Source organism: Hyaena hyaena, unplaced genomic scaffold (assembly GCF_003009895.1).
Source record: "Hyaena hyaena isolate Hyena2069 unplaced genomic scaffold, ASM300989v1 scaffold_76, whole genome shotgun sequence".
Classification (NCBI taxonomy): domain Eukaryota; kingdom Metazoa; phylum Chordata; class Mammalia; order Carnivora; family Hyaenidae; genus Hyaena; species Hyaena hyaena.
This window is the reverse complement of record NW_024080709.1, coordinates 3,754,592-3,766,260: the sequence shown is the minus strand read 5'-3', so window position 1 is coordinate 3,766,260 and position 11,669 is coordinate 3,754,592.

The following is an 11,669-nucleotide window of genomic DNA, read 5'->3' as shown; positions in this document are numbered from 1 at the left end:
GGAGGTGGAGGGGGAGGAAAGGGGCAGAAGAATCTGTAACTCCTACCCACACAAAACTGTCCTGAGGGGCACCTGGGTGGCTCGGTGGGTTAGGCACGGGACTCTTGATTTCCACTCAGGTCATGATTTCATGGTTTGTGGGTTCGAGCCCCGAGTTGGGCTCCATGCGTGGGATTCTCTCTCTCTCTGCCCATCCCTGTTCACAAGCGCACTCTCTCTTTCTCAAAATAAATAAATAGGCATTAAAACAAAACAAAAACAAAACAAAACAAAACAAAACACAAAAAAGCTGTCCTGAGGCTCTAACAGGATTTGACAAACCTTTGGGATGAGACTGAGCTGAGTTCAAATCCCGACTCCTGCCTTCTGAGCCGTGGGGCCTGGGGCAAGCCTCAGTGGTCTCCTGATCTGTAAACTGCATCGCTGTGAGGGTCTGGGGGGCTCAGGCCTGGCAGGCGGTAGGAGACCCATGCGTGTGGCCTTCACAGAGAGCATCAGTTCCCCTCTCTGGCTCAGGTCCCGGGGAGTCCCATTCGAGGGAGCACCTGTAATGGGGGAGAGGGGCTGATGCTGGAAAGACCCTGGGAAAGGACTGAAACAGGGCGCTGTGGGGGAGGGGCTTTCCACGCTGAAGGGCAAGGGAGATTCTGGTGGCAGAGAGGAGAGAAACTGCCACACCTCTGGGGTGACGGTCATGATAGTCCCGACCCTCTCAGCCCAGAAGGCAGGCAGAGGTCCCTGCCCAGCGAGCGTGCAGCGAGCGTCCCCAGGAGCTCCCGGGGCGAGCAGGGCAGGGCTCAAAGGTCTCCTCCCCAGGGCACCAATTTCTGGGATTCTGGCGGGGAGAAGGGTGTGGGCTCCTGGAATGTTTTCCATGGGGACAGGGCCAGCATCCCTCGTGTCCTTAGGCCCGTGGCTCTGGCTAGGGGACTCCTGTCTGTTTGGTGACTGGTGGGGGACCAGGGGCGCTGGGCTTATGGGACCTTGTTCCTGACAAGGGGCTGCTCAGACAGGATCAGACCCCACCTTGGGTCCCTCCGCTCCTCTCTCCGCAGAGCCAGGCCCCACCTGGCCTGGGGTGGGGGGCGGGGTAGCCCTGTGCTAACAATCCTCCGAACTCCTCATTCTTCCATCCCTGCCTCAGTCCCAGTGACTCAGGGGCTGTGGGAGCCTCCCCCCGCCCCCTGCTCCCCCGGCCCCTTTGATCTGTTTTCCATGAGGCAGACCCACATGGCCAGCCTCTAAAATTTGACTGGAGTCCCATCTTCCCAGGGATGCCAAATCCTTGAATGTCCTAGCGTTTCTCTGAGGGTAGAAGTTCAGCCACCCTCCCCTCAGCTCTGACCCCCCCACACCCTGGTCTCGGTGCCTGTGGCGTCTCTCACATGCTCTCCTCTGTGTTTTCCTTGACCACTGGGCCTTTGCATATGCAGTTCCCTCTCCCTGGTTAGTTGTTCATTCTCAGCTTTCAGATTAGGCCTCAAATGTCACTTCTTCTTCTTCTTCTTCTTTTTATGTTTTACTTATTTTTGAGAGAGAGAGAGACAGAGAGAGAGAGAGAGAGGGCGGGGGAGGGGCAGAGAGAGAGGGAGACACAGCTTTCAGCACAGAGCCTGACACAGGGCTTGAACTCATAAACCACGAGATCGTGACCTGAGCCGAAGAGGGATGCTTAACTGCCTAAGTCCCCCAGGGGCCCCTCAAACATCACTTCTTCCAGGAGACCTTCTCAGACCCCCCGGCCAGGTCACATCCCCCTGCTACACTCTCTTGAGTCACCGTATTTGCCTTCAGGGACTGTGCGGGGTGATTATATAACTATCTGTTTGACATCTGCCTCCCCTCAGACCTCGAGCGCCCCGGGGGTGGGGGCCCCCCCGCCCTGCCTCTCCCAGGTCGCACCTGCTCTCTCAGTCTGGGGGCGGGGGAGTCATGTTCACGCCTTCACACATTCCTGGACCTGCTCTCAGCGAGCGCTTACTGAGAAGCCACCGTCTTCGCCGGGCTACAAAGTTGGCAGAGGCCTGATGCCAGCCCTGTGGGGCCCACAGCGCAGAGCGCAGGCAGGGCTTCCTCATCAGAGTCTTAGTGGGTAGTGGGTTTGGAGGGCAGGGAGGGGGCCACCAGGCTTGGGGACAGCCCATGCAAAGATCAGGAGAGCGGGGAAGGCACGCACGGCTGTCCGTGGAAGGGGGCAGAGGAAACAAGGACAGACGGACGGAAAGGCTGAGGCCCCAGGAGGCAGGGCAGAAACTCAGGGCCTAGAGCCGCCTTCCTGCCTCGGGCGCTCACTTCCCTCTGGCTTCCGCCCGGCAGCTCCTGCAGGAGACGGGCTCACGGCTCCCACCCCTTCCCTTGGGGGGGCCGAGCAGCAAGGACAGGGCCTGGCGGGGGGGCACAGGGCTGCATGGGGGGGTTCTCAGCGAGTCAGCAATCAGGGTGCCTTGAGGGGCACCAGCTCTGCTCAGGAGCGACCCTCCTGTCCGGGCACACCCCCGTCGGCCGGAGCTCTCAGCAAGCGCTCGGGCTGCCCGTGGACCAAGCCCAAGCCGCAGATGGAGAAACCGGGGGTCTCGGAGCAGGGATGAGGCAGAGTCAGGCCCGAACCCACAGCCTGCATGGCTCAGAGCCCAGAGCAGTGTTCTCTAAGGAGCCCGTGCCACGGGGGGCAGTCGCTTCCAGGCAGAGCCCCTCCCCTGAGTCCCACGGAGCCTGCAGGGGCTCAAGACGGTGGCAACACATTCAGCTACCTCTCTAGGTGCTTCTAGGTCCCGCTCTGAGCATTCTGGGCGTACAAAGGCTCCACCTCACCACACCTCAGAGGCGGGCACTACGGTCGTCCCCTCGGCCCGTTCCAGAATTACAGGGATTCCCTGACCGGGCAGGCACACTGCCTGGACCCCCACCATTTGCAGAGACCCCGAGGACGTCCTGACAGACCCTGCCGGCTCAGGATCGCCCGGAACAGGAAGGAGCAGCTAGTGGGCCGGGCACAGAAGGTTCTGGGGCTTGGAAGGTGGGCTGTGGCATAGGAATGTGCCCTCTGCCCATCTCTCATCTCACACGTGGAGGCCAGGAGGCCAGTTCCATCGTGATTCCTGGCACTACTTTCCCTTCTGGAAGGGACTGAGATCCATGGGGGCAGAGTCCCATCTGGACCCTTGTGCTACAGCTTTATCCCCAAGTACAGGGTCTCAGACCCTGCAGGGAAACTCCTCAGCTCCCCCTGAGTATACTAGATTCTTGTTACTATACTGCTTCTTATAATAACTCCGTATTAACGAAATATGATAACACCATCCATTAGTATTTTATTATCCTGGGAACCTGGACAGGGAGGTCTCTTGGACCCCACCATTCGGTAGTATTGCAGTCCAAGACTTGACATCTCCCTGAAGTTAGTAGTTCTTATTTTTCACCTGTTTACAAAAGCTGGTCATGAGCTTGAATTGTGTTTTGGGGACAGCACCCAGCTTGCGGGGTTGTGGGGACGATCGGATGAGGTGACCGGCGCTCAGGGCAGTCGGTGCTCGACAGCTGCCAGGTTCTGTTACTCTAGCTCGGCACCACCATGCTTTTATGTGTTTCAAATTATTTAAAATCAAGCAATCAAATTGGGGCACCTGGGGGGCTCAGTTGGTTAAGTGTCTGACTTCGGCTCAGGTCATGATCTCATGGTTTGTGGGTTCGAGCCCCATGTCAGGCTCTGTGCTGACAACCGGCTCAGAGCCTGGAGCCTGTTTCAGATTCTGTGTCTCCCTCTCTCTCTGGCCCTCCCCTGCTCACGCTGTCTCTCTCTTTCTCTCTCTCTCTCAGAAATAAATAAAACATTTAAAAAATAAATAAATAAAATCAAGCAATCAAAGAGAATAAGGCATATCCATGTGTGATGATGGGAAGTGAGCTTTGAGATGTTTTTTCAAGTAAGAAGAGCAAAGAACAGCATGTATGAAAGATTACCATCTGTACTTTTAAAAATGGGGAGAGCTCATTCATGCAACTCAATAGCATAACACAAAAATCTCATTTACAAGTGGGCAGAGGATCTGAATAGACATTTTCTTCAAAGGAGACGTACAGATGGCCAAGCACGTGAAAGTACTTGCCAAGTATGTGTACAAGGTGCGCGAGAGGGTGCTCAGTGTCACGAACCACCAGGGAAATGCAAGTCAAAACCAAGATAAGGTGTCACCTCACACCTGGACATGGGCTCTCTAAAAAATCCAAAGTAAAACAAAACCAAAAAAACCAGGAAACCGGTGTTGGCAAAGATGTGGAGAAAAGGGAAGCCGTGCACACTGCTGGTGGGAATGTAAATGGGTGCCGCCGCTGCTGGACAACAGTACGGAGGTTAACCAAAAATATCAATAACAACAGGACTACCATATGATCCAGTAATTCCACTTCTATATATAGATCCAAAGGAAATGAAATCACTGTCTCAAAAGGAGGGAATTACTGCAGCATTATTTCCCACAGCCAAGACTGGAAACGACCTATGCGTGCACTGATGGATGAATGGATAAATAAAATGTGGTGTATGTGTGTACAGTGGCATCTGATTTGGCCACCAAAAAAAAAAAGAAGAAGAAGAAGAAGGAGATGCTGCCGTTTTCCACAATGTGGATGGAACTTTGAGGGCTTCATGCTAAGTGAGGTCAGTCAGCAAAAAGCTACATTTTGTACGATCTCATTTACATATGGAATCTAAAAAAGCCGAATCATGGAAACAGAATAGACTGGTGGTGCTCAGAAGCCTAGGGGAAGGGGTGGGGCCGGTGGTGGAAAGGGGTGAGGGTGGTCAACAGGTTCAAATTCCCAGGTATAAGGTAAGTCCTGGGGATGTGCGTATACAACATGGCGACCCAGTTAATGCTACTGCATCATATACTTGAAAGCTGCTAAGAGAGTAGGTCTTAAACGTCCTCATCACAGGAAAAGCAAAGCTGTAACTCTGTGACCGATGTCGAGGACCCTTCCTGTGGCGATATTTTTGCAATATATGCAAATATCAAATTATTATGTTAAATGCCTGAAATTAATATATTATGTCTCAAAAAAAAAAAAAAAAACAACCAAAAACCAGGGGAGCCTGGGTGGCTCAGTCAATCAAGGATCTGACTCTTGGTTTTGGCTAAGGTCATGATCTCACGGTTTATGAGTTCGAGCCCCGTGTAGGGCTCTGTGCTGACAGCGTAGAGCCTGCTTGGGAGTCTCTCTCTCTCTTTAGCTGCCCCTCCCCCACTTGTGCTCTCTCTCAGTCTCTCTCAAAATAAATAAACAAACTTTAAAAATATATACCAAAAAAATGGGGACATATCTAATCTGTCCATCCACCCATCCATCCGTCTCTTGTGTTCACACAGGCTATCTCTGGAAGGAGGCGCAGGGGACATATAATGCAGCCCTGGACCCCCACCCCTCACACTGTCCTCTCTCTTGTCCGTCTCCCCAGAGCACACACGGCATACTATACATTTTCCCTTTTTATCTGTGGTCTGTCTCTTCCAATAGAATGGAAGCCCCATGAAGGCAGGGGTGTTTGTCTGCTGTTTTCACTGCTGTGACCCCCAAGCCAGAACGGCGCTGTCCCAGGGGGTCACCAGCAGGCACATGTGATGACTGGGCACGTGCAATAGGGCAGGTCGGGATGGAGATGTGGCGTGTCAAATACACACTGGGATTTGAAGCCTTACTATGTGTTATGACTCAGTTGTGCCTCCCTCCAAAACTCATAGGCTGAAGCCCTAACGCTCAGTTCCTCAGAATGTGGCTGTGTTTGAATTATTTTAATGTTTATTTCTGAGAGAGAGAGAGAGAGAGAGAGAGAGAGAGAGAAGCAGAGCGTGAGCGAGGGAAGGGCAGAGAGAGAGGGAGACACAGAATCAGAAGCAGGCTCCAGGCTCTGAGCTGTCAGCACAGAGGCCGACGCAGGGGATCGAACTCACAAACGGGGAAATTGTGACCTCAGCCGAAGTCAGACGCTTAGCTGACTGAGCCACCCGGGCGCTCCTGAATGTGATTATATTGGAGAAAGGGCCTTTAAAGAGGTGATTAAGGTAAAATGAGGCAGTCAGGAGGGGCCCTAACATGATGTGAGTGGCATCCTTATAAGAGGAGATTAGAAAACGGGACTCACACACAGAGAGGACTCAGCCACAAGGAGACCATCTACAGGCCAAGGAGAGAGGCCTCAGGAGAAGCCAGTTCTTCTGGCACTTCGGTCTTGGACTTCCTGTCTCCAGAGCGGTGAGCAAATGCATTTCAGTTGTGTAAGCCGCCCCGCCCCTGGGATTTTGTTACAGCCCCAGCACCGAGCACAGTATGGAAAAACAAAGGACGCTATCTCGTTAATCTTATATTGGTTCTACATCCTGGGTTTGGAGATATTAGCCTAAAGAAAACATTATAAAAACGAATTTCACCGGTTTCTTTCTGCTTTTTTTCCCCCCTAATGCGGCTCCTTGAAAAGTTAAAATCGCATGCGCGGCTCTCATTTGAGGCTCGTATCATAGTCCTATCGGACATCACGGTCTAGCGTGGTGTCTGGCACATAGTAGGTGCTCAACATCTGGTGGATGAATGAATGAGATAGTTGTGTTTGGGAAAGGACTGGGGGACAGAAGGGAGGGAGCCTGGCTTGTTCCTTTGGTTTTAACACAAGCAAGTATCTGGTTAAAAAATAAAAAGAAGATCTAAATTAAAATGTAATGAAATATACCCCTTGTGATAACTTGATATATTACAACCTAAGTGACATTAACACTCATACACTTAAAAGATGCCTCTCATGGGTATAGACATCAGAGTCTGCCAGCAGGTGCTCTCTGATGGATTGCCGGAAAGTTCTGATTCAGAGAGCAGGGGAAATCCCTCTGCACACAGAGGCTCAGGCAGGGAAGCAGACCCTGAATCCATGCACAAACCCATTTCCCAGGATGAACAAAACACAGGTGGGGCCTGGGTAGAGCCCTCAGTGTCAACGACCTAAGTACTGCCTCCACCCCAAACTCCCTCCAGTCCTCCTGCCTGCTGCTGGGGTTTGCTCCGTCCATCTGTAAAATGGGCACATTAGGCTCACACCATTAAAAAAAAAAACCCTCTTACAGAGACTTGCAAACATTGACAAAGGCACAGAATATTAAAGGGGGCCTCCGAACCCTCAACAACCATCAACTCATGGCCAATCCTTTTGTTTGACATCTACTCCCTCTCCACCTGAGTATTTTTTTTTTAAGTTTTTTATTTATTTAAGTAATCTCTACACCCCAGGTGGGGCTCAAACTCAGAACCCCGGGATCTGGCATTGTATGCTCTTCCGACTGAGCCAACCAGGCATCCCTCCACCAGCTATTTAGTTATTTTAAGTTTATTTATTTATTTTGAGAGAGTGAGAGCAGGTCAGGGGCACAGAGAGAGAGAGAGAGAGAGACAGAGAGAGAATCCCAAGCAGGCTCCACACTATCAGCTCAGAGCCCAGTATGGGACTTGAACCCATGACCCATAAGACCATGACCTGCGCTGAAACCAAGAGTTGAGCGCTTAACCCACTGAGCCATCCAGGCGCCCCTCTGCCTGATTATTTTAAAGCTTATCTCCAATGGCATATTCCCACAACTGTCAATAGTTCAGTATATTTCCCTAAGAGATATGGCCTCTTTCTCAAAATAGAACCACAATGCCATCATGGTATTATTATACCAACTAAAAGTGAACAAAAATACCCCACTATCCTCCAGGATCCCTACAGTATTCACACTTCCCCAATTATCAATGAAAAGAACCACAATATGTTGTTCCAATCAGTACGTTCAAATCAGGATCCAAAAAGGTGTACACACTGAACTTTTCTCAAATCTCCTCTAACACCGATTCTAGATTACTCCAGCACTTCCTTCCATTCTGCCAACATCCACCCTATTAGTTACCTATCTGCTGCACGACAAATGACCACGTAACTTAGCGGGTTGAAACGGCAAATATTATCTCACCATTGCTGTGGGGCAGGAATGTGGGCGTGGCTCCCTCCAGCTCAGGGTCTCTCACAGGCTGTTGGCCTGGGCTGTGGTCTCATTCGCAGGCTTGGCTGGGGAGGGATCTGTGTCTGAGTAGATGTTGGCAACAGTCAGTTCCTTGCCGGGTGGTCTTCTCCAACATGGCAACTTGTTTCATCAAAGGGAGCAAAGGGGAGAGACAGGGAGGGAGGGAGGGGGTGAGAGAGAGAGAGAGAGAGAGAGAGAGAGAGCCCACCAGTGAGCCATGGGTCTCAGGTGTGTGAGCACCAGACTCACCTGGAGAAGCTGCTGAAACAGCTTGATGGCTTCCACCCCTGAGGCTCCTGACTCAGTAGGCTTGGGTGGGGCCCAAGAATGTGCATTTCTTTCTTTTTTTTTTTTTTTTTTTTTGGTGTGAGAGAGAGAGAGAGAAAGAGAGAGAATCTCAAGCAGGCTCTGTGCTGTCAGCACACATGAACCATGAGCTCACGACCTGAGCTAAAATCAAGAGTCAGGCGCTTAACCAACTGAATCACGCAGGCGCCCCAAGCATGTGCATTTCTAACAGGTTCTCAGGTGATGCTGAGGACCACGTTTGAGAAGTACTGAATGACAGGGCCCTCCCTTCCTTCATTTTTAATTTCCTTACATTTTATCTGTTGGTGGGTCACTTAAGAATTCCCAGGTGAGGCCACTGAGATCAGCCCTGGTGGCAAATGAGAACTACTTGGCACAGGGACTTAGAGGCCCCATTCAAGACCTACTGAATCAGAAAACGGGGAGGGGGTTTCAGGGATGGGTTTCTATTTTTAAAGCTCTGCGGGTGACCCTCCTGTGCAGCCAGGGTTGAGCCCCACTGGGCGAAGAGAACAGGGACTGACCCTGGATAAATCCCTTCGAACACCCACGGTGATATCGACGACCGGGGTTTGTTGCGGGGTGTCGCTCACGCGACAAGCTCTGCACTTGTATCTTCCTGTCTCATTGTCTCCATGGCAATTGCAAGGCAGGTGCTATGACTCATCACCCTCATCTCACAGAGGAGAAGGAGGAGGCTCGCACAGGAGGGACTTGCCCAAGGTCACCTAGTATGGGGACTTTCAAACCTCTCCATAAATTCCTGATGCCCCTCCCCTCAAAAACTGGAGCTGCTCCTTGAGCATGAGCTGGACTTAGTGACCGCTTCTCGTGAAGAGAACAGTGGCAGTGATGGAGAGTGCCTTCGGTGACGAGCATTCCTCTTGCTATGTGGAATCACGCAGGCTGGGGAGGCCGGCCGCCATGTGGCAAGGGCACTCAGGGAGCCCTGGGGAGAGGCCCTCGCCGTGAAGAACGGAGGCCTCCTGCCTACAGCCACGTGAGTGAGCCACGTGGAAGCGGGTCCTCTGGCCGGTCAAGCCTTCATGTGACTCCAGCTCTGGCCGCCATCTTGTCTGTAACCTCATGAGAGACTCTGAGCCAGAGTCGAGCCACTCCGGAATCCGTGACCCATGGGACCTATAGGGGAACATTATCTGCTAGGGGTTGGGGAGTCTGTTATGCAGCGACAAACTCCTAAGACAATGTCGAGTCTGAGTGGTTCAAGGGGATCCATTCTTTCCCCGGCCTCTTAGACAGAGCCTTCCAACAGGCAGGTGTGGGGGGCTTGAGCTTTGTAGTTTCAGGGATGGGTGTTCCTGAGCCCCCACCCCACCCATGGGCAGACCTGGGAGCCCTGTGCCCCCAGCCTGTGCCTGCAGACTGACCCCGGGGGGTCTCCCCCTAGCAGGGCCCCATGTTTCCTGGGGCCTGGGACTGTAAGTGCCATGGAGGCAGGAACACGACCGGTGGTCATGACAGAAGCTTGTGGGGCACATAGTAAGTGCTCAACGAACAGCCGTTTCATGAATCATCACCTTGAACCAGCTTCTATGGGGGGACGTGTTGGTCAGTTATAAGCACACCAGGGGTCTGTGCCCTGCAGGTGGGTGCGACTTCCTGAGGCGTCCCTCCATCGTTACACCCTTAGCGGGGCTGGGGGACCAGCCCCGAAGGAGCAAATGTAATAGCAGCACCTCCTGTGATCAATAACTGGGAAGCAACAAAGCTGGGCTCAAATGCAGCTCCAAGCCCTTCGTCTACTGGCGGGCCTACAGCACGTGCTGGGTCTCCATCTTCTCTCAGCGAGAAGCCCCCCCCAGCCCTCAGATGTAGGCAAGGGGGCTGTGTGCTCAGGCTCAGCTGTGGATAAAAGCCTCTGAGAGCCGAGCCTTGGGAGTAATTCCTGCCTGACCCCAAAGCCACCCGAGGCCCAGGGTGGCGGCTGTGAATAATGGATGACACTGCGGAACATTAGGGCCCGTGATGCATCTCATCCATGGCCTGGGGAGGGAGAGGATGGATGGACTTCCCCAGCCGCCTCTCATGAGCTTCAGAGTCAAAGCTCCTCAGGGGGCCCAGGAGAATTGGGGGGGGTCAACCTCACTGGCTACCACTCCTCCATCTCAACCTTCAGATACTTCCTCCTAGAAGGAGAGACAGCCATTCCGCTCCCCAGACCCAGGGGAGGAAGGGATAGGAAGTGGCTGTGATGGGTGGTGGTGACGGATGAGGGTTCTGAGGCCAGACTGCCAGGGTTCAAGTCCTCTGCTGCAGGCTAGCTGTGTGCCCTCAGGGGATTCACTCACCCCTGCTGAGACTCAGTTTCCTCATCTGTAAAGGGTGGGGGAAAAAACGCATCTATTTCATGGCGTTGCCAAGGGCTCAGTGAGTTAATGGCACATACAGGTGCTCACAACTCAACTAGCTCACAGTAAGTGCTCAGGAAATGCTAGTCCGTGTTCTCATGCTGTGTACCAGGCAATGTGGGGAGCATTCTGTGTACTTTTAACTCATGTCATCTCCACACCAACCAAGGGAAGTATTCATTGTAGCACAGATGAGGGAACTGAGGCTCACAGACAGGAAGCATAAGACCTCACAGGTGACAGGTCAGAGGAGACGCAGAATTTGGAAAAAGGAGAATCTGAGAAAATTTACCGAGCACTTTCTAGCACACTTAGGGGGTGCAGTCGAATGTCGGGTCCCGCTGTTCCCCCAATACACCTGCTACCTACAAAAGCCCCTCAGATTCGACCAATCCCTACCTCGCACCATAGAGACAAAGCTCAACTCTAGATTAAAGACTTAAATGCCACAATAAACAAAAACCACCTAAAAATCTTTCATAGAAATTACAGGTGAGTCTCCTTTAGAACTCACTGTTGGGAAAGATGATAGATTATAAGCTCGAATGTCTAAAAGAAAACTTCGGAACCTCAGCAGAAAGTATATGTGAAGGTATTTTAGTCCTTCAGGTTGAGAAGGATGGTCAGCATCGTTACAGATCGAGGAAGCACAGACTGAGACCTCAACCAGAAACAGGTTTATACTCAATCGGCAAACATTTTCAAATCTAATAACACCAAGTGCAGAGAGAACATGGAAGATACGTGTTGATGGAGGGAATGTGAGTACAACCACTTTAGGGGTACCTGGGCGGCTCAGTTAGTTAAGTGTCCGACTTCGGTTCAGGTCATGATCTCACGGGTGCCAGGTTCCGGCCCCCGTCAGGCTCTGTGCTGTCAGCGCGGAGCCCGCTTCAGGCCCTCCCCCACCAGCCCTCTCTTTCTCTCTCAAATAAATAAACATTTAAGG